This window comes from Anomaloglossus baeobatrachus, chromosome 7 (assembly GCF_048569485.1).
Source record: "Anomaloglossus baeobatrachus isolate aAnoBae1 chromosome 7, aAnoBae1.hap1, whole genome shotgun sequence".
Lineage (NCBI taxonomy): Eukaryota > Metazoa > Chordata > Amphibia > Anura > Aromobatidae > Anomaloglossus > Anomaloglossus baeobatrachus.
Genome location: NC_134359.1, coordinates 187,814,495 through 187,834,408, shown reverse-complemented (window position 1 = coordinate 187,834,408; position 19,914 = coordinate 187,814,495).

The window sequence follows — 19,914 nt, the reverse complement described above, 5'->3', positions numbered from 1 at the left end:
CCTGCAATAAATATCAGGGCCACTAGAAGGCTAATCTGCACATGCAATAACAAAACTAAATGTGCAATGAAAGATCCAGCTTACCCATATTATCCTATCCTTAGGGAGTGCAATCCCACCGGCCCTGATGCGCGTTTCGCGTTGGGCCTCCTTTGGGGGGCACTCCTGTATTGTGTCCTCTTATCTTTGGGCACTGTTACACTGATTCTTTTAGGTATAACATATGAATGAAATTGACGTACAGATAAACGTGAGCTATATATAAAAAAAAATTGTGATATCTGCATACATATAAGGTAATTTTTGTACTGAATATTGCTGCTAATTTTACAGTACAGAATATGGTATACAGAGCCTTGCGAAAGTATTCGGTTCTCTTGAATTTTTCAACCTTTTCCTGCATTTCAGGCTTCAAATATAAAGATAAAAATTTTAATATTATGGTGAAGAATCAACAAGTGGGACACAATTGTGAAGTTGAACAACATTTATTGCTTATTTTAAACTTTTATAACAAAGAGTAAACTGAAAATTGGGGAGTTCAATATTATTCAGCCCCTTTACTTTCAGTGCAGCAAACTCACTCCAGAAGTTCATTGAGGATCTCTGAATGATCCAATGTTGTCTTAAATGACTGATGATGATAAATATAATCCACCTGTGTGTAATCAAGTCTCCGTATAAATGCACCTCCTCTGTGATAGTCTCAGTGTTCTGTTTAACACTAGAAGTCCCAGAAATATCGCGCTCGCCCTGAAGTCCCGAAAGAGGGTCAAATGACTGATGATAAACTGAATAGAACTAACTAGAAACTAAATGGCTAAACTCAATGGAAAACAACAACCTCCTGTGGTGCGACAGTAATGGCCTTAATTACAGAACAAAAGACGGTGATTATAGGATGTTAGCTAAAATCCTTCAGGTCATTCGACCCGTCTCTGGGTTCCAAAGGTAGAAATGTTAAATGACCCCTCTCTGGGACTTCTAGTGTTAAAGCACAGAGAGCATCATGAAGACCAAGGAACACAACAGGCAGGTCCATGATACTGTTGTGGAGAAGTTTAAAGCCGGGTTTGGTTACAAAAAGATTTCCACAACTTTAAACATCCCAAGAAGCACTGTGCAAGCGATCATATTGAAATAGGAGTATCATACCACTGCAAATCTACCAAGACCCGGCCTCCCCTCAAAAATGTAATCTGAAACAAGGAGAAGACTGATCAGAGATGCAGCCAAGAGGCCCATGATCACTCTGGATGAACTGCAGAGATCTACAGCTTAGGTGGGAGAGTCTATCCATAGGACAACAATCAGTCGTACACAGCACAAATCTGGCCTTTATGGAAGAGTGGCAAGAACAAAGCCATTTTTCAAAGATATCCATAAAAGGTGTTGTTTAACGTTTGCCACAAGCCACCTGGGAAACATATCAAACATGTGGAAAAAGGTGCTCTGGTTAAATGAAGCCAAAATCAAACTTTTTGGGCACAACACCAAACGATATGTTTGGTGTAAAAGCAACACAGCTCAACACCCTGAACACACCATCCCCACTGTCCAACATGGTGGTGGCAGCATCATGGTTTGGGCCTGCTTTCTTCAGCATAGACAGGGAAGATGGTTAAAATTGATGGGTAGATCGATGGAGCCAAATACAAGACCATTCTTGAAGAAAACCTGTTGGAGTCTGCAAAAGACCTGAGACTGGGACGGAGATTTGTATTTCAACAAGACAATGATCCCAAACATAAAACAAAATCTACAATGGAATGGTTCACAAATAAACATATCCAAGTGTTAGAATGACCAAGTCAAAGTCCAGACCTGAAGCCAATCGAGAATCTGCGGAAAGAGCTGAAAACTGCTGTTCATAAATGCTCTCCATCCAACCTCACTCAGCTCCAGCTGTTTGCAAAGGGAGAATGGGCAAGAATTTCAGTCTCTCGATGTGCAAAACTGATAGACACATACCCCAAGTGACTTGCAGTTGTAATCGCAGCAAAAGGTGGCGCCGCAAAGCATTAACTTAAAGGGGCCGAATAATATTGCACACCCCAATTTTCAGTTTATTATTTTTTTTATAAAAGTAAAATAAGCAATAAATTTCATTCAACTTCACTATTGTGTTTTACTTGTTGTTGATTCTTCACCATAAAATTAAAATTTATTATCCTTATGTTTGAAGCCTAAAATGTGGGAAAAGGTTGAAAAATTCAAGAGGGCCCAATACTTTCACAAGGCACTGTATTTGGGGCATATACAGACATATATTAAATATATATTTTTTTATGATCCATTGCATATATATCGTCTTCTTACCATATCTACCAGGTGTGTGTGATCCATCCTTTTCTGCACCTTAATCTTCCTCTTGTCCAGGGGCATAACTACCGCAGTCGCAACTGCACCCGGTAGCTTAGGGGCCCGCTCTGCAGATCAGCAGGTAGCTCCTTTCTGAGGAGCTGGGCTGTTCTGGCACAGACCATGCGGCCGCTATATGACCCGGTGTCACCACCAACGCTGATACCGGGCTCCCTGCATGGTGTCAGTGGCGGTGGCACAGGGCCCCCCTCCGCCGTCATCATGCACAACAACAATGACGCATGGAGCAGCCCTTGCAGCTCTATGCTTCATCATTCTGCCCCTGTGCCTGCGTGGTGACGCCACTCCTGTGCGACTGCTGTGCTGAGGACACAGAGCGTAGGATGGGAGGATGTCGACCAGAGCAGCAGGGGAACGGAGGAAAGGTGAAGACGGAGCAGCGGGGGAATGAGGAGAGAGGTAAGAACTTGTTTGTCTTGTTTTTGTTTAAATCAGTGCGTACATAATGGCCAGAGGCCGGGGGGGCTGCATTATACATGGAGCATAGGGGCCTTTATTATACATGGAGCATAGGGGGCTACATTATACATGGAGCATAGGGTGCTGCCTGCATTATACATGGAGTATGGAGGGGCTGCATTATACATGGAGCATGGGGATCTGACTACATTATACATGGAGCATGGAGAGCCGCCTGCATTATACATGGAGCATGGGGGACTTCCTGCATTATTCTTGAATCATGGGGAAGCTGCATTATACTTGGAGCATGGGGAAGCTGCATTATACATGGAGCATGGGGGCTGGCTGCATTATACATGGAGCATGGGGGGCTGCCTGTATTATACATGGAGGATTGCATTATACATGGAGCATGGGGGGTTGAATTACATATGGAGCATGGGGGGGTCGTATTATACATGGAGCATGGGGGGCTGCATTATACATGGAGCATGGGGGGCTGAAGCATAGGGGAGCTGCATTATACATGGAGCATGGGGGGCTGCATTATGCATAGAGCAGGGGGAGCTGGCTGCGTTATACATGGAGCATGGGGGACTGCATTATACATGGAGCATGGGGGGCTGCCTGCAGGGCCGGATTAAGGTTGGTGGGGGCCCCTGGGCAGAAAATCTGGTGGGGGCCCCATAACGTTAACATTTTTAGCCATAACAGTAGAGCGCGAACCGTAGCATTTAGAAATAAATCCACTGAGCATGGATCTTATCCTGTTCTGCCACATTCACATTTACACTTATAAACAGAAAGTTACTCACATTTTTTTTATTGATCCCAATATTAAGACAGCCATGGAATAGTAAAAATACAGAAAGGGAAAGTTCTCACTGGCAGCAATGGTTGCTAAAAATACTAATGTGCTCTCTATTGTATTATCTCCGGAGTAGTACATAGCAGCTGATGTCTGTACACGGTATGCCATACACAGTATCAGAGGTGGATCTAGGTTTTCCTGTCCATGGAGTAGGAGTTCAGTTTGGCGCCCCCTTCTATACACGGCTTATGCGGTTTGAGTAGTTGTCATGTGACCGCTCATACGCCATTTTCACACGTGCCGATGAGCTGCTCTTCCTAATTCGCTCAATGTTCAGTCAAATACTACAGCCCATAAAGGGAAGCAGGAAGAGAAGCTAATTGTGACTCAAAGTATTACAATGACCTGCAAGTGGTCATGTGACCATTTCTGGAATTAGCAAGCAGAGCTGAATCCTTACATTGAGTATATTACAGGTTGTTGGATTGGGCATGCTACGGGGCCTACTTTTATTATTAAAGGGGTTGTCCAGCTCGACAAGGAAAATTTGTTGTTATCCTATATGACTGCAGACTTCTGAATTCTCACAGCTTGCGGACTGCACACTGTCATGATTTTCCCGTGCCATGAGCAAGTAGTCATGGGACTGCAAGTATGCGATTTGCTTACTTCCGGCCACATTCAAATTAGACGTCTGCAGCCTCACTCAATAGTTACATGCCCTCAAGCTCTCACTGCTGGCATCGGAGAGTCCTGACAGTGTGCAGTGTGCACACTGAGGATTCAGAAGTCTGCAGTCACATAGAAACTTTCATCACAAACCTGGACAACCCCTTTAATGCTACTAACATAATGTAGAAACCCTTGCGGTCATGTAATTTTACAAATTATGGCTTGCTACATGTGTACAGGATCAGAATCAGTAAAATGTACATAAATACACTGTGTAGAATTATTAGACAAATGAGTATTTTGATCACATGATGCTTTTTATACATGTTGTCCTACTCCAAGCTGTATAGGCTTGAGAGCCAACTACCAATTAAGTAAATAAGGTGATGTGCATCTCTGTAATGAGGAGGGGTGCGGTGTAATGGCATCAACACCCAATATAAGGGGTGCTTAATTATTAGGCAACTTCCTTTCCTTTGGCAAAATGGGTCAGAAGAGAGATGTGACGGGATCTGAAAAGTTCATATTGTGAGATGTCTTGCAGAGGGATGCAGCAGTCTTGAAATTGCCAAACTTTTGAAGCGTGATCACCGAACAATCAAGCATTTCATGGCAAATAGCCAACAGGGTCGCAAGAAGCGTTTTGGGCAAAAAAGGCGCAAAATAACTGCCCATGAATTGAGGAAAATCAAGCGTGAAGCTGCCAAGATGCCATTTGCCTCCAGTTTGGGCATATTTCAGAGCTGCAACGTTACTGGACTATCAAAAAGCACAAGGTGTGCCATACTCAGGGACATGGCCAAGGTAAGGAAGGCTGAAAAACCACCACCTCTGACCAAGAAACATAAGATAAAACGTCAAGACTGGGCCAAGAAATATCTTAAGACTGATTTTTCAAAGGTTTTATGGACTGATGAAATGAGAGTGACTCTTGATGGGCAGATGGATGGGCCAGAGGCTGGATCAGTAAAGGCCAGAGAGCTCATCTCCAACTCAGACGCCAACAAGGTGGAGGTGGGGTACTGGTATGGGCTGCTATCATCAAAGATGAACTTGTGGGACCTTTTCGCGTTGAGGATGGAGTGAAGCTCAACTCCCAGACCTACTGCCAGCTTCTGGAAGACAACTTCTTCAAGCAGTGGTACAGGAAAAAGTCGGTATCGTTCAAGAAAAACATGACTTTCTTGCAGGACAATGCTCCATCACATGCATCCAACTACTCCACAGCATGGCTGGCCAGTAAAGGTCTAAAAGATAATGACATGGCCCCCTTGTTCACCTGATCTGAACCCCATAGAGAACCTGTGGTCCCTCATAAAATGTGAGATCTACAGGGAGGGAAAACAGTCCACCTCTGGGAACAGTGTCTGGAGGCTGTGGTGGCTGCTGCACACAATGTTGATCGTAAACAGATCAAGCAATGACAGAATCTATGGATGGTCGCTGCTGAGTGTCATCAGAAAGAAAGGGGGCTATATTGGTCACTAATTTTTTGGGTTTTGTGTTTGCATGTCAGAAATGTTTATTTCTAAATGTTGTGCAGTTATATTGGTTTACCTGGTGAAAATAAACAAGTGAGATGGGAATATATTTGGTTTTCATTAAGTTGCCTAATAATTCTGCACAGTAATAGTTACCTGCACAAACAGATATCCTCCTAAGATAGCCAAATCTAAAAAACCCCACTCCAACTGCCAAAAATATTAAGCTCTGATATTTATGAGTCTTTTGGGCTAATTGAGAACATTGCTGTTGATCAATAATAAAAAAAAATCCTCTAAAATACAACTTGCCTAATAATTCTGCACACAGTGTACAGCACCAGAACCAAAAGCAATACCAAAATACATCACTAGCACCCTCATCAGTAAACGAATATATCACCAGAACCACCAATACATGACTACAGTACCAAATTTACTACAACAATATATTGTAATGTCACATCCCCATATACATTTGTATCACATGAATTAACAACTCCCAGTATGTCCTTAACAATTGTAAGAAAATGCTGGGAGTTGTTATCAGTATTTATCAGAATTTGGACCATACAGGAACCACAGTTCTGATGAGAAGCATTGAGTATCAGGCCCCTTTCACACGTCAGTGATTCTGGTTTGTGCTTTTTTTTTTAAACGTACCAGAATCACTGACATACGCAGACCCATTATAATGAATGGGTCTGCTCACACGTCAGTGATTTTTCACTGCACGTGTCTTGTGCGGCGTACCCCCATGTGCGTGATTGCCGCACGGAGACATGTCCATTTTTTTCTGGCATCACTGACGTCCCACGGACCAAGCAGTGGTGTGGTCCGTGAAACACGTGCCAGACAAAAACGTGCATTTAAAATAATAAACATTTTAACTCACCCGGCGTCCAGCGATGTCCTCTGCAGCCCGTCCTCCCTGCTGCTTCTGAGCCAGCTGATTACTGTCGCGCATATTCATTATGCGCGACACAGCCGACCCGGAAGCAGCTGCTGCAGGGGTCAGCGCGGGCCGGATGCTGCACCGCGGGAGGATTCAGCACCACGGAGAGCGGGAACGCGCACAGGTGAGTTGATTTCTAACTGCAATCACGGGCCACAGAGAACGGAGCCCGGATTGCACTTAGACAACCCACGTGTGCCGTGAATCACGGCACACGCAGGGACATGTGCGTGTTTTACACGCCAGTGAAAAACGTCTGTGTTTTTCACTGATTTGTGAAACGGGCCTCACACACATACAGTTACATCCAGGTACCTTGTAGGTGACATCTTCTCTGATCAGAGTCATCTTATTCTTTCTTCTCCATCTTGTCCAGACGTCATGATGACTTTTCACATCTACAGCTCCCCTCTGCAGACCTCCCGGGTCTTCTGCAGCACATCTCGACATTATGCCCTTAAAATAAATAGCAGAATGATTATAATGCTCCTAAATATAAATATATGACCTACACTGTGTGTCTGAATAAATAATTGCCCCTCACTGTGCTCCCTGCACAAAATGACCCACACAATGTCATTCTTATGGTACATGGCCTATTCGTTCAGTTCTGGGCCCCCTCTTCACACAGGCCTCTACATTGTGTACCCACTATACCTCCAAATGTCTATACTGTGCCCCCTCCTCACACTCCTCCTCCTGAGCTGTGCCCTCACACTGTTCCCCATGCTATCTCCTCTCTATACTGCCCTCACCCTCAGTACCAAAATCACTATACTGCACCTCAGTCTCACATTCCCTCTCCTCAGCATACTGTGCCCTCCATACTGTGGCCTCACACTGGCCACCATGCTGCCCCTTCTCTATACTGTCTACCTCCTTCACTATACAGTCACTATACCGCACCTCAGTCTCACATTCCCCCTCCTCAGCATACTGTGCCCTCCATACTGTGCCCTCACACTGCCCACCATGCTGCCCCTTCTCTATACTGCCGATCTCCTTCACTACCCAGTCACTATACCGCACCTCAGTCTCACATTCCCCCTCCTCAGCATACTGTGCCCTCCATACTGTGGCCTCACACTGGCCACCATGCTGCCCCTTCTCTATACTGTCTACCTCCTTCACTATACAGTCACTATACTGCACCTCAGTCTCACATCCCCCCTCCTCAGCATACTGTGCCCTCCATACTGTGCCCTCACACTGCCCACCATGCTGCCCCTTCTCTATACTGTCTACCTCCTTCACTATACAGTCACTATACTGCACCTCAGTCTCACATTCCCCCTCCTCAGCATACTGTGCCCTCCATACTGTGCCCTCACACTGCCCACCATGCCGCCCCTTCTCTATACTGTCTACCTCCTTCACTATACAGTCACTATACTGCACCTCAGTCTCACATTCCCCCTCCTCAGCATACTGTGCCTCCATACTGTGTCCTCACACTGCCCACCATGCCGCCCCTTCTCTATACTGTCTACCTCCTTCACTATACAGTCACTATACTGCACCTCAGTCTCACATTCCCCCTCCTCAGCATACTGTGCCCTCCATACTGTGCCCTCACACTGCCCACCATGCCGCCCCTTCTCTATACTGTCTACCTCCTTCACTATTCAGTCACTATACTGCACCTCAGTCTCACATCCCCCCTCCTCAGCATACTGTGCCCTCCATACTGTGTCCTCACACTGCCCACCATGCCGCCCCTTCTCTATACTGTCTACCTCCTTCACTATACAGTCACTATACTGCACCTCAGTCTCACATCCCCCCTCCTCAGCATACTGTGCCCTCCATACTGTGTCCTCACACTGCCCACCATGCCGCCCCTTCTCTATACTGTCTACCTCCTTCACTATACAGTCACTATACTGTACCTCAGTCTCACATCCCCCCTCCTCAGCATACTGTGCCTCCATACTGTGTCCTCACAAAGCCCACCATGCTGCCTCTTCTCTATACTGTCTACCTCCTTCACTATACAGTCACTATACTGCACCTCAGTCTCACATTCCCCCTCCTCAGCATACTGTGCCCTCCATACTGTGCCCTCACACTGCCCACCATGCCGCCCTTCTCTATACTGTCTACCTCCTTCACTATACAGTCACTATACCGCACCTCAGTCTCACATTCCCCCTCCTCAGCATACTGTGCCTCCATACTGTGTCCTCACACTGCCCACCATGCCGCCCCTTCTCTATACTGTCTACCTCCTTCACTATACAGTCACTATACTGCACCTCAGTCTCACATTCCCCCTCCTCAGCATACTGTGCCCTCCATACTGTGCCCTCACACTGCCCACCATGCCGCCCCTTCTCTATACTGTCTACCTCCTTCACTATGCAGTCACTATACTGCACCTCAGTCTCACATCCCCCCTCCTCAGCATACTGTGCCCTCCATACTGTGTCCTCACACTGGCCACCATGCCGCCCCTTCTCTATACTGTCTACCTCCTTCACTATACAGTCACTATACTGCACCTCAGTCTCACATCCCCCCTCCTCAGCATACTGTGCCCTCCATACTGTGTCCTCACACTGCCCACCATGCCGCCCCTTCTCTATACTGTCTACCTCCTTCACTATACAGTCACTATACTGCACCTCAGTCTCACATTCCCCCTCCTCAGCATACTGTGCCTCCATACTGTGCCCTCACAAAGCCCACCATGCTGCCCCTTCTCTATACTGTCTACCTCCTTCACTATACAGTCACTATACTGTACCACCATCTCACATTCCCCCTCCTCAGCATAATGTGCCCTCACACTGGCCACCATGCTGCCCCTTCTCTATACTTCTTATCCCCCCCCCCCCACTACCCAGTCTCTATACTATGTCCCTCACACTTTTTTCCACCAATACTCTCCACTTACAATTGTCTTCCACCATACTGCTGCCTCACACTTTTTAATGGTGCCCCCCTGATTACTGTGCAGGGACAAATATGACTCATGCCCCCAAAGGTACGCCCCTGTACAGTGTACAGGAGAATACATGACTGGTACACAATATACTGTGATACAGACATCAGAGGTTATACAATATACACATTATTATATACCATCTGATGTGTGTACACAGTGTATCACACTACTCTGTACGCTGGATGTGGTATACCATGTGCACAGATATACAATCCTCTGCACTGATCACACCTGGACCTACAGGACAGGACCTCACATATTCTATATGTAATATGGGCCATATAGTGTAATGTGTGCTGCAGGCTCAGATGTGATCACTGCAGGATTCTGTGTGTAGTGATGTTTGTGCTGGAGATCAGTGTGAGTTATTGCAGGGGAGGGATGAGGCCGATGACCCGGCACTGACAGCCCGACCTGATCTGCAGCAGCTCACACTCCTGCAATATCTCACACTGATCCCGAGCAGAGTGGCCGCTGACACTATGGAACCGGTCTGGAGTTATCAGCGGCGTCTGCTCCCTCCTCACTGCAATCTCCTGCCCGGCCGGCACCATGATTAATGACCTCATACTTACGGGATCCACTGAGACCTCCGGTCCTCCCACAAGCTCCTCTACGGCAGGAAGAAACAGCAGCGCGGTGACGTCATCCTGGCAGACGCAGCCCACACAGCGTGCAGTGGGCGTGTCTGCAGTACAGTGATGGCCGGGATTGAAATACCTTAAAGGTACAGTGCAGTCTTGAACCACTGCAACATTAATAAAATGGCGGACACACAGATGGTGGTGGGGGCCCCCTCAGAGGCTCTTGTGGTGGGGGCCCCTGGGCTGAAGCCCCGTCTGCCCCGCCTATAATCCGGCCCTGGCTGCCTGCATTATACATGGAGCATGGGGGGCAGGCTGCATTATACATGGAGCATGGGGGGCTGCCTGCATTGTACATGGAGCATGGGGGGCTGCCTGCATTGTACATGGAGCATGGGGGGCTGCCTGCATTATACTTGGAGAATGGGAGGGCTGCCTGCATTATACATGAAGCATGGGGGTTGCATTATACATGGAGCATGGGGGGTTGCATTATATATGGAGCATAGGGGGTTGCATTATACATGGAGCATGGAGGGCTGCATTATACATGGTGCATGGAGGGCTGGAGCATGGGGGGCTGCATTTTACATGAAGCATGGGGGGCTGCCTGCATTATACATGGAGCATGGGCGGCTGCCTGCATTATACATGGAGCATGGGGGGCCCGCCTGCATTATACATGGTATGGAGAGAATGTATACACACCAGTGACTATGTAAGGGGAATATATGAAAAGCAGAAACTGCTGTGTGAATACTGACATGAAAAATCCAATAGCTATACGTAAGAATGAAAATATGAAAATGGAATCTGCATTACTGCCATGAACATATGAATAAAGAGAAATTTAGCTATTGAATTGATCAATGCAACAAAGCCCGAACACTACGCCAAAGTATTTCTCTACGTTGGGGTCCCTAGCTAGTGTGTGTCCTCTCATGCAGTTAAAAAACTTACCGTGTTGGGAAGCTGAGACCCAGTCTATATATGCATATAATGTAGACTGGCAATAGGTGTCGTGGGACCGGGTTCATAAACGAAAGACTACAAATCAATTAAGAAATAATATCTGGAACACCAATTCTGAGCTTTTTTAAAGCCACATGATAGGTCATATTTCTTTGTCACGATGGTGAAGACAAAAGAGCTGTCTGAGGATAACAGAACTGCCGTTATTAGCAAGCACATGACTTCCAAAGGATATAAGGCAATCTCCAAAGACCTTGGTAACCCAGTTTCAACAGTGTGCAATGTTATCAAGAAGTTTGCCAAACATGGAACCATCAAGAACCCCTCTGGACGTGGGAGAAAGAAAAAAATTGACAAGAGATGTCTTCGAAGGTTGGTGAGAATAGTGAAAATATCACCCGGTCAAACATCCAAAGACCTGAAGGCCAACCTGAAACAGTCTGGGGTTAGGGTTTCAACAAATACCATACACTGTACACTAAACCAAGCAGATCTTTATTGGTGAAGGCCAAGGAAGAAACCATCACTGAAGAAAAGACATAAAAAGGAACCACTGATCTTTGCCAAAGAGCACTTTGACAAACCACAATACTTCTTGGAAAATGTTCTGTGGACAGATGAAACAGAAATAGAACTTTCTGGCAATGCCAAACAACAGTTTGTTTACAGATGGTGCAATAAAGATTATAAGGAAAACAGCACCCTACCAAAAGTTAAGCATGGTGTTGGGTTGCTTTGCTGCATCTGGTACTGGAGGCCTTCACAATATCACATGACGTATCTAAAAGGGATAATTGGGTCTCCCATGTACCAAAACACCTCTTAACCACTCTACTTGAAATAAAGACATAACAACTTTTTTGGGCGAATGGCCACAGCTTTTATTTAACAGTATACATGTATCAAAACTTGTGGCTCAGCATGCCACCCTCTTTAAACATAAACCGATACATGTATACCCTCCCAACTGGCAAACAACCGATAGGTCCGTCCAAGAAGCCACTAATCATCCTTATCCCCTGGCCGTAACATACCACTGGCCCAGAGGACCACCTCGGCTGTGTCCAACCAACCCAAGGTGTGGGGTACTAACGTTCCATCGTTAAAATACCCCTCCCCAGAACCTGCAGGACCTACGCCCACAAGTTCCCAATCCTGTCTGAAGCCACTACCCCTGAGTGACTTCATACTCCCCACCGACTATCGGTGCTCGCAGCCTCTAGGAACGGACCTATCCCCCCGCCACAGACCGGCCGCGTGACTCCTTTACGTGGCCCGGGCCCCCCACACCCCTATGGCTTGCTCCAGACCATCCCGCAAACCAAGCATCCACAAGTCCAAGCCGATATCTGTGAGATGCACCCCATCTCTCCTCAAATATTGACCTGCCGACTCCTCCAATTCCTTATGTCGCACCACCAAGCCCCCATTCCGCGCCACAAACCGGCCAATCGCCCTATTCAATTTAATACGTGCCCTATTAATACGGTCGACCGACCTCCCAAAACGCCAATTTTCCCTAGCCACAATATCCGACCATACGATAATAATACCCGGGAACGCTCTCCACAGGTGCAAAAGATCCAGCTTAATGTCCCTTTTTAGTTCCCTTGCTGTCCTCACCCCTAAATTATTCCCCCCCACATGCAAAATGAGAACATTAGGATCCTGGTCGATCCTGCTATAGTAAGCCACCTCTGGCCGAACTCTCCCCCAGGTCATGCCCCGAATCCCGATCCATTTGACCCGTGCATCCGTCCTCGCCACGCCAAGTTGCCGACCGTCGGGACGCACATCCGCCCGCAACGCTCCCCAGTGAACAAAGGAATGCCCGAGAATCCACACCAGGCACACACCTAAAAAATATAAAACCAAGAATAAACAGCAACTGAACAAAAACCATATCTCACAATAAACACCTATTAACCCCCGTAATTCCAAACCAGCCGAGTCACTCCCCCTCACCCCTCAGCAGGTGAGGCCGTATGTACAAACGGAACCTGGACGACTCCCATCTCCCAATACGCCGGATACAATCATCACTCAAGCCCCACCTGGCCGCCTCTGTCGCTGCCCCAATCCGAAAGGAGTGTGACCCATAGTCACCTGGCACCTCCCCTACTCGTGCCAACACAGTTTTTAAAACCGCAATAAACTGGAATCTGGACAGCGCAGAACCATCCATGTGTCTCAAGAAAACCCCAGGATAACCTCCCCTTATCTTCAAAAACTCCGTCACCTGCCCAACCGGGCACAATGGGTGTCCAGGTATCCCATACAAAACCACCAGGCACCCACGCCCCACCTGGTCCGTTTTGGAAAAACGTAATCGACATTCCACCCGATCAACTCCAAGCGTTACGTCTTCCAACAACAAACCTCCTACTACCTGCTTCGCCGGACTAACCAACTCGCCAATCCGAAAGGCCCCGAAAAAGGCCAACACAAATGCCACTGCAAACAGCCTCTGCTCGTAAGGGGACACACATACTTCCCCCAAGCAGTCCACTAAGCGCACCAACAATGGTACCGATATCGGCCGCCTAGAATCCCGCGACCGCACCCCTCTCCTAAAACCCTTCATGGCCTGCCGTACTAGAAAATCCTTCGTGGCATCCCGCACACCTTGCAACTTGAATAAAAAGGCCAAGGCTGACAAACGGTAACTCATTACCGATACGGACCGCCCCGCTGAAAAATCGCCACTAATCACCGCCAAAACCCCCACCACTCGGCCATTATAACCCGGCCCCATGAACTCCGATCCGCCTAACTCTTCCCACTCATTCCACACTGCCTGGTATCGGCACCAAGTAGCCTCAGACACCGATCTCCTAATGCCCTCCCAAGCTACGCCAAGGCTAGATCCCACAACCATTCCGGACATAGTGCTCCATCGTCGTCTGCTCCCGGCACCAGCCTTCTGAACCTGCGAAACTGAAACCGAGACAGCGCATCAGCCACTTCATTCTGAACCCCCGGCACATGCCTCGCCACAACACAAATGTTCAGTGCCAAGCAACGGAGCACCAGATGCCTCAGATACCCCACCACCGGGGGAGATTTTGCTGACAATGAATTGATCGAATGAACCACCGCCATATTATCACAATGCATGCAAACCTTTTTACCCGAAAATTCAGAGCCCCACAGTTCGAGCGCCACTATGATCGGGAACAATTCCAGCAAAGCCAAATTCTTCACCAGCCCTTTCTCCTTCCATGCTTGTGGCCACTGTTCCACGCACCAATGAGTCTGGAAAATCGCTCCAAAACCCGTCGCCCCTGCCGCATCCGTAAACAGCTCAATCTGACTATTGGACATTGCCTTGCTCATCCACAGTGTCCTACCATTATACTTGTCTAAAAAAGAATCCCAAACCAGCAGATCCCCTTTCATCAACCTCGTCACTCTGACAAAATGATTTGGCGCTGTCACCCCAGCAGTCGCGTTCGCCAATCTCCTATTAAATATGCGCCCCATCGGCATGATGCGACAGGCGAAATTCAATTTTCCCAAAACTGACTGCAGCTCTCTCAGCTTCACCTTTTTAGCCTGGTATAATGACCGCACTGACGCTTTTAAATCCACCAACTTCCCTTCCGGCAAGCGGCATTCCATTGCCATCGTGTCGATTTCTATGCCCAAAAAGCATAAAGCAGTCACTGGCCCTTCCGTTTTGTCTTTTGCCAAAGGAATACCCAAACTCTGCGCTATCCGCTGCAACGTAAACAACAACAATGAACAAACCGAGGACCTTGCCGGCCCAACACAAAGGAAATCGTCCAAGTAATGGATCACGGAGTGCACCCCCCCCATGTCCCGGACTACCCATTCCACAAAAGAACTAAACGCCTCGAAATAAGAACAAGAAATAGAACATCCCATGGGCAGGCAACGGTCCACATAAAACTCTCCCTCCCACATACATCCCAACAGATGCTGACTGTCTGGATGCACTGGGAGTAAGCGAAAAGCTGCCTCCACATCCGCTTTTGCCATCAGGGCCCCACGCCCGGCTGCCCACACCAAATCCAAAGCTCTGTCAAAAGAAACATAACAAACCGCTGACAGCTCAGGTGATATCCCATCATTCACCGACAACCCAGCCGGGTAGGATAAATGATGTATGAGCCGAAATTTCTTCGGCTCTTTTTTGGGAACCACCCCCAATGGCGAAATCCGAAGATTGGAAATTGGTGGGTCCTGAAAGGGGCCCGCCATCCTCCCTAATTCAACCTCCTTGTCCAGCTTCTCTTTCACAACCTCCGGGTGTTCCCTTGCAGACCTCAAGTTACCCGGGCGAAAAACTGGGGCCCCAGATTCAAACGGAATCCGAAAACCCTCAGTAAAACCCTTCCTCAATAACTCGGCCGCCCGTACATCCGGATACCTACTTAAATAGGGAAGCATCGCCTCTACCCTCACCGGCGTCCTCCCTTTTTCCAGCCCCCTCCCCGGGCTTACCCTTCCCTTTCTTAAAGCACCTGGACACAGGATGGGAACCTCCACATCCGGAACACTCGTGCTTGAAACGGCACGAGGCCCCAAATTTACACTGTCCCTCATTGAATTGTCAGCAAGCTCCTTTTCTCTGACCCGCCGAAGACCCGTTGCTTGTACCCGAACCCCCGGCAGCCCCACGAAAGGGCTGAGCCGGGGCTGTCATTAACCTCATCCACAAGGAGATGTCCTTGTGGTCCCATTTTAGTCCGGCCCGCAGAGCCTTGCGCTGCCGAAACTGTTCGTCGTACCTCAACCAACCTAAACCGCCGTACACTCTATACGCCTCCCCAATCGAATCCATATACCCGAAAAGTGCGGAACAATGTTCCGGCTCCTTTTCCCCAATGACACTGGCTAAGATCGCAAAGGCCTGTAACCAGTTGGTAAATGTCCTGGGAATAAGCCTATACCTCCTCTTTTCCTCATCCTCCTTCTCCTTTTTTGAGTCGCTTGGCTTCACCTTATCCAAGTTAAATTTCTCAAGGGGAAGCAGGGAAAAAATTTCCACATACTCCCCTTTCCATATCTTCTCCCTCACCTCCTTTTTTAAATGCACCCCCAGCGGACTCTCGAAGCAAACGTATACCTCGCTCCGCGCCCTATCATCTAGCCGCACCACCTCATCCTCTTTCTCCTTTTCCTTCTCTTTTTCCCCGTCCTTCTCCGCGCCCGACCCGGCCGCTACTCCTGCCACCTGTCCTGCTTCTGTCGCCACTGCAGCTCCCTGCGTAACAACACTCTGCGCCGCCACCACCGGCGGCACGCCACCCGAGGGACCCACCCAAGCCCCCGCCGGAGAACCAGACCCGCTCGCACCTGCTCGCTCAGCCGACAGCCCCTGCAACACCCCCAATAACTGCCCCCAAAACTCTGCCCCCGGTAACGCCGACGGCTCCCGAACCCCAGAGCCCTGCGCACTCGCCGACACAGAAGACACCCCCCCCACACTACCCGCAACATTAAGCATACTCGTCGTTCGCTCACCGGGCTGCCTCTGAATCGGATCCGGAACAGCCGTATCACGAGTCTCCTGACGCTCCATCCGTCTCGCTGTGTTGTCGCTTCCGTCCTCGTCACCAGAGTCCGAATCGCCGCTGAGGACCTCAGGGGGGACCAGCAAGGGGACAGCTCGCGATTGGCGGCCGTCAACCCCCACGGTCACCGCACCCTGCTCCTCCAATCGCCTCCTGCTGGACCTTTTTCGTGTCGCCCGACGCGGCGTCCTGCCGCCGTCCACCCACGATGATCCCGAGGTCGGCTGCTGCACTTCGGCTCCACTTGCCATCCCCACTGGTCTCCCTCCCTGCCGACTGCAGGAAGGCCGTCCGGCCTCCGATATACGCTGAGTCCTCCCCCCAGCACGATCCACGCTGGGGGGGACCGTCACCACCGACATCCTGCTGTGGCCCTGCCGGCTGCTGGACCCATCCCCCGCAGCCCTTTGGCTGGCGATCTGCAGCTCCTGTGCTGCACTATCCGCACGTCTCCCCTGCCGTCTGCAGGGAGTTCCCACCGACACATCGTTCCGCAGAGCTCTGCCCCCGGCCGGCACATCACCGGGGGCTGCTGTTAATCTGGACCGGGGCCTTGCCGCCCGCGGACCGGAAGTAGGCCGCAAACAAGCTCCGCCCACCTCCGGCCCGCAGGATCTCCGATGAGGATTCCTCCCGGAGGCCGGCAAAGCTCCTGCAGGCTGGTGAGGGCTCCCCTGCCCCGGAGGGTCCCGTAAGGGGCTCCTGGATCTCGCTCCCCTCCCGCTGGGGGAGTAACGCTCCGGCGGCCGCGACCGCCGAGCACGCAGCACAGGTCCGGGTGCTGCAGCCGCAGCCACAGCTGAGGGCACCATCGCTCCGTCCCCACAGGCCGCACGCAGCTGCTCCCGCACCACATCCACTCCCAGGACTTCCGAGGCTCCACGGACCCACTCCAACAGCACAGCTAGGTCAGCCATTCTGGAACCGGCGATGCTGACCAAACACGACTGGCACCAACGGCAAAAGAGGAGGTACTGCAACTAACTGCCCCTTATAAACCCCCCCCTTTTCTCCCCACCCCTCATGACCTCTGGCCCAATCCTCGCCGCTCACCAAACCACCAATCCCTTAATCCCTTACACAGCCCTATTCCCTCAACATTAACCCCTTCCTACCCTATACCCTCCCGATAGTCATGGGCTCATTCACCCCTATGGGGCTCATTGCCCATCTTGAATTATGAAAACAGAGACTAATCAAAAGATTTTAAAGCAAAACATCCTACCCAGTGTAAGAAAACTTGGTTTAAGTCAAAGATCATAGGTCCTTCAGCAAGACAATGACCCAGAGTACACATCCTAAAGTACACAGGAATGGTTAAAAAATAAAAAAATGTCTGTTTTAAAATGGCCAGCAATGATTGATAACCTCAATCTCATTGAAAATCTTTGGGTGAGCTTAAATCTGCCATTGGGAAAAATAACCATGCAAACATTCAAAAGCTTAAACAAACTGCTAAGGAAGAGTGGGAGAAAATACCAGCTATGTTTTTCAGTCCAGGATGCAAAGATGCTCTCTTTGGCTAACTTTTTTGGCTGCAGTGATAAGTTCTAGCTAAAGCGGGCTTTACACACTACGAGATCGCTACAGCGATCTCGTTGGGGTCACAGATTTTGTGACGCACATCCGGCCGCTGTAGCGATCTCGTTGTGTGGGACACCTATGAGCGATTTTGCATCGTCGCAAAAACGTGCAAAATCGCTCATCAGCGACATGGAGGTATATTCTTAAATATCATTAATGCAGCAGTAATGAAGTCGTTCCTCGTTCCTGCGGCAGCACACATCGGTACTTGTGACACCGCTGGAACGAGGAAGCTCTCCTTACCTGCCTCCCGGCCACAATGCGGAAAGAAGGAGGTGGGCGGGATGTTCGTCCCGCTCATCTCCGCCCCTCCACTTCTATTGGGCGGCGGTTCAGTGACGCTGCTGTGACGTTGCTGTGACACTGAACGAACCGCCCCCTTAGAAAGGAGGCGGTTCGCCGGTCACAGCGACGTCGCAGGGAAGGTAAGTATGTGTGACGAGTCCGGGCGATGTTGTGCGACACGGGCAGAGATTTGCCCGTGTCGCACAAACGATAGGGGTGGGTACGCACGATGGCGATATCGGTATTACCTATCCTGGCAGCGGAACCTGCGGTATTCTTGTATGAAGCTACAGCAGCAGCCCCAATTTTTATCCTCATCCCAGTCATGTCAGCGGTCACCCGGACCCCGGCCAGACCAGACTTGGCCACATCACCGGGTCCATCCTCAGAGGCGGAGCACCCGAACCCTGCAACCTTGGCTGCGGAGCAGTCGGTTCTTCATTTTACAGCAGCGGAAGTGGGACCTTCAAGTCCACCGGTTCCACTACCGCGCGGCATCCCGACGGCTGTTGGGGCCGCACCAGTACATTTAAAACCAGAGCCAGCCAGGGAGCTGAGGCCGGACGCCGACGCCCCCTGCTGGGAACACCCACAACAACAGCTGATACCGGCGACGACCCCGGCAGATCAACGACAGCAGGAGATGATTGCTCATACTCAGAAAGAGAAAGATCAACTAAGGAAATTCACGTTCCGTGTCCGAGGCCCCCCAAGAAGGGGCATGGTGCACCGTTTTGACCCTGAGAAAGGGTGGGGGTTCCCGTCGGAGGCTTATCTAGCCGAGGAGGTGTTCGTTGCAAGAAGAGATGTTGAGCAACATCTCCCAAGAGATCACCCGGGCTGGTATGCCCTAGATATGAAACAGCTTGCTATGGTGGATGAGCAGGTTGTGCCAGCTGTCGCTGTTGGTTACCAGTCTCCCAGGGTGTGGTACCAGTAGAGTTAAAGTAAAAAATGTTAACGGAAAAGTAACCTGATTTTCCTCTAGATTGGCTACCAGTGTACATCTGGTACATGGACTTCGTTAATTTTACAGACTGGTCACATGGCTTTGACATCTTGCTAGGACCTGTCAGTGCATCTTCCCAGTACGCGGTGATCGTTTATGTATCTCCGTGTACCGGCGACCATGCTCTGGCACACGGTCGACTCCCCGTTCTGCTTCCCCGTTACGCTTCCCCGTTCCGTTATTCACCGGCTGCCACAGCCGGTCAATAACGGAGATCACCGTTGCTATAGCAACGCGCCTGTCAGCGGTGATGTCACCGCTTACAGGCAGCAGCTTCTGGTCACTCACGG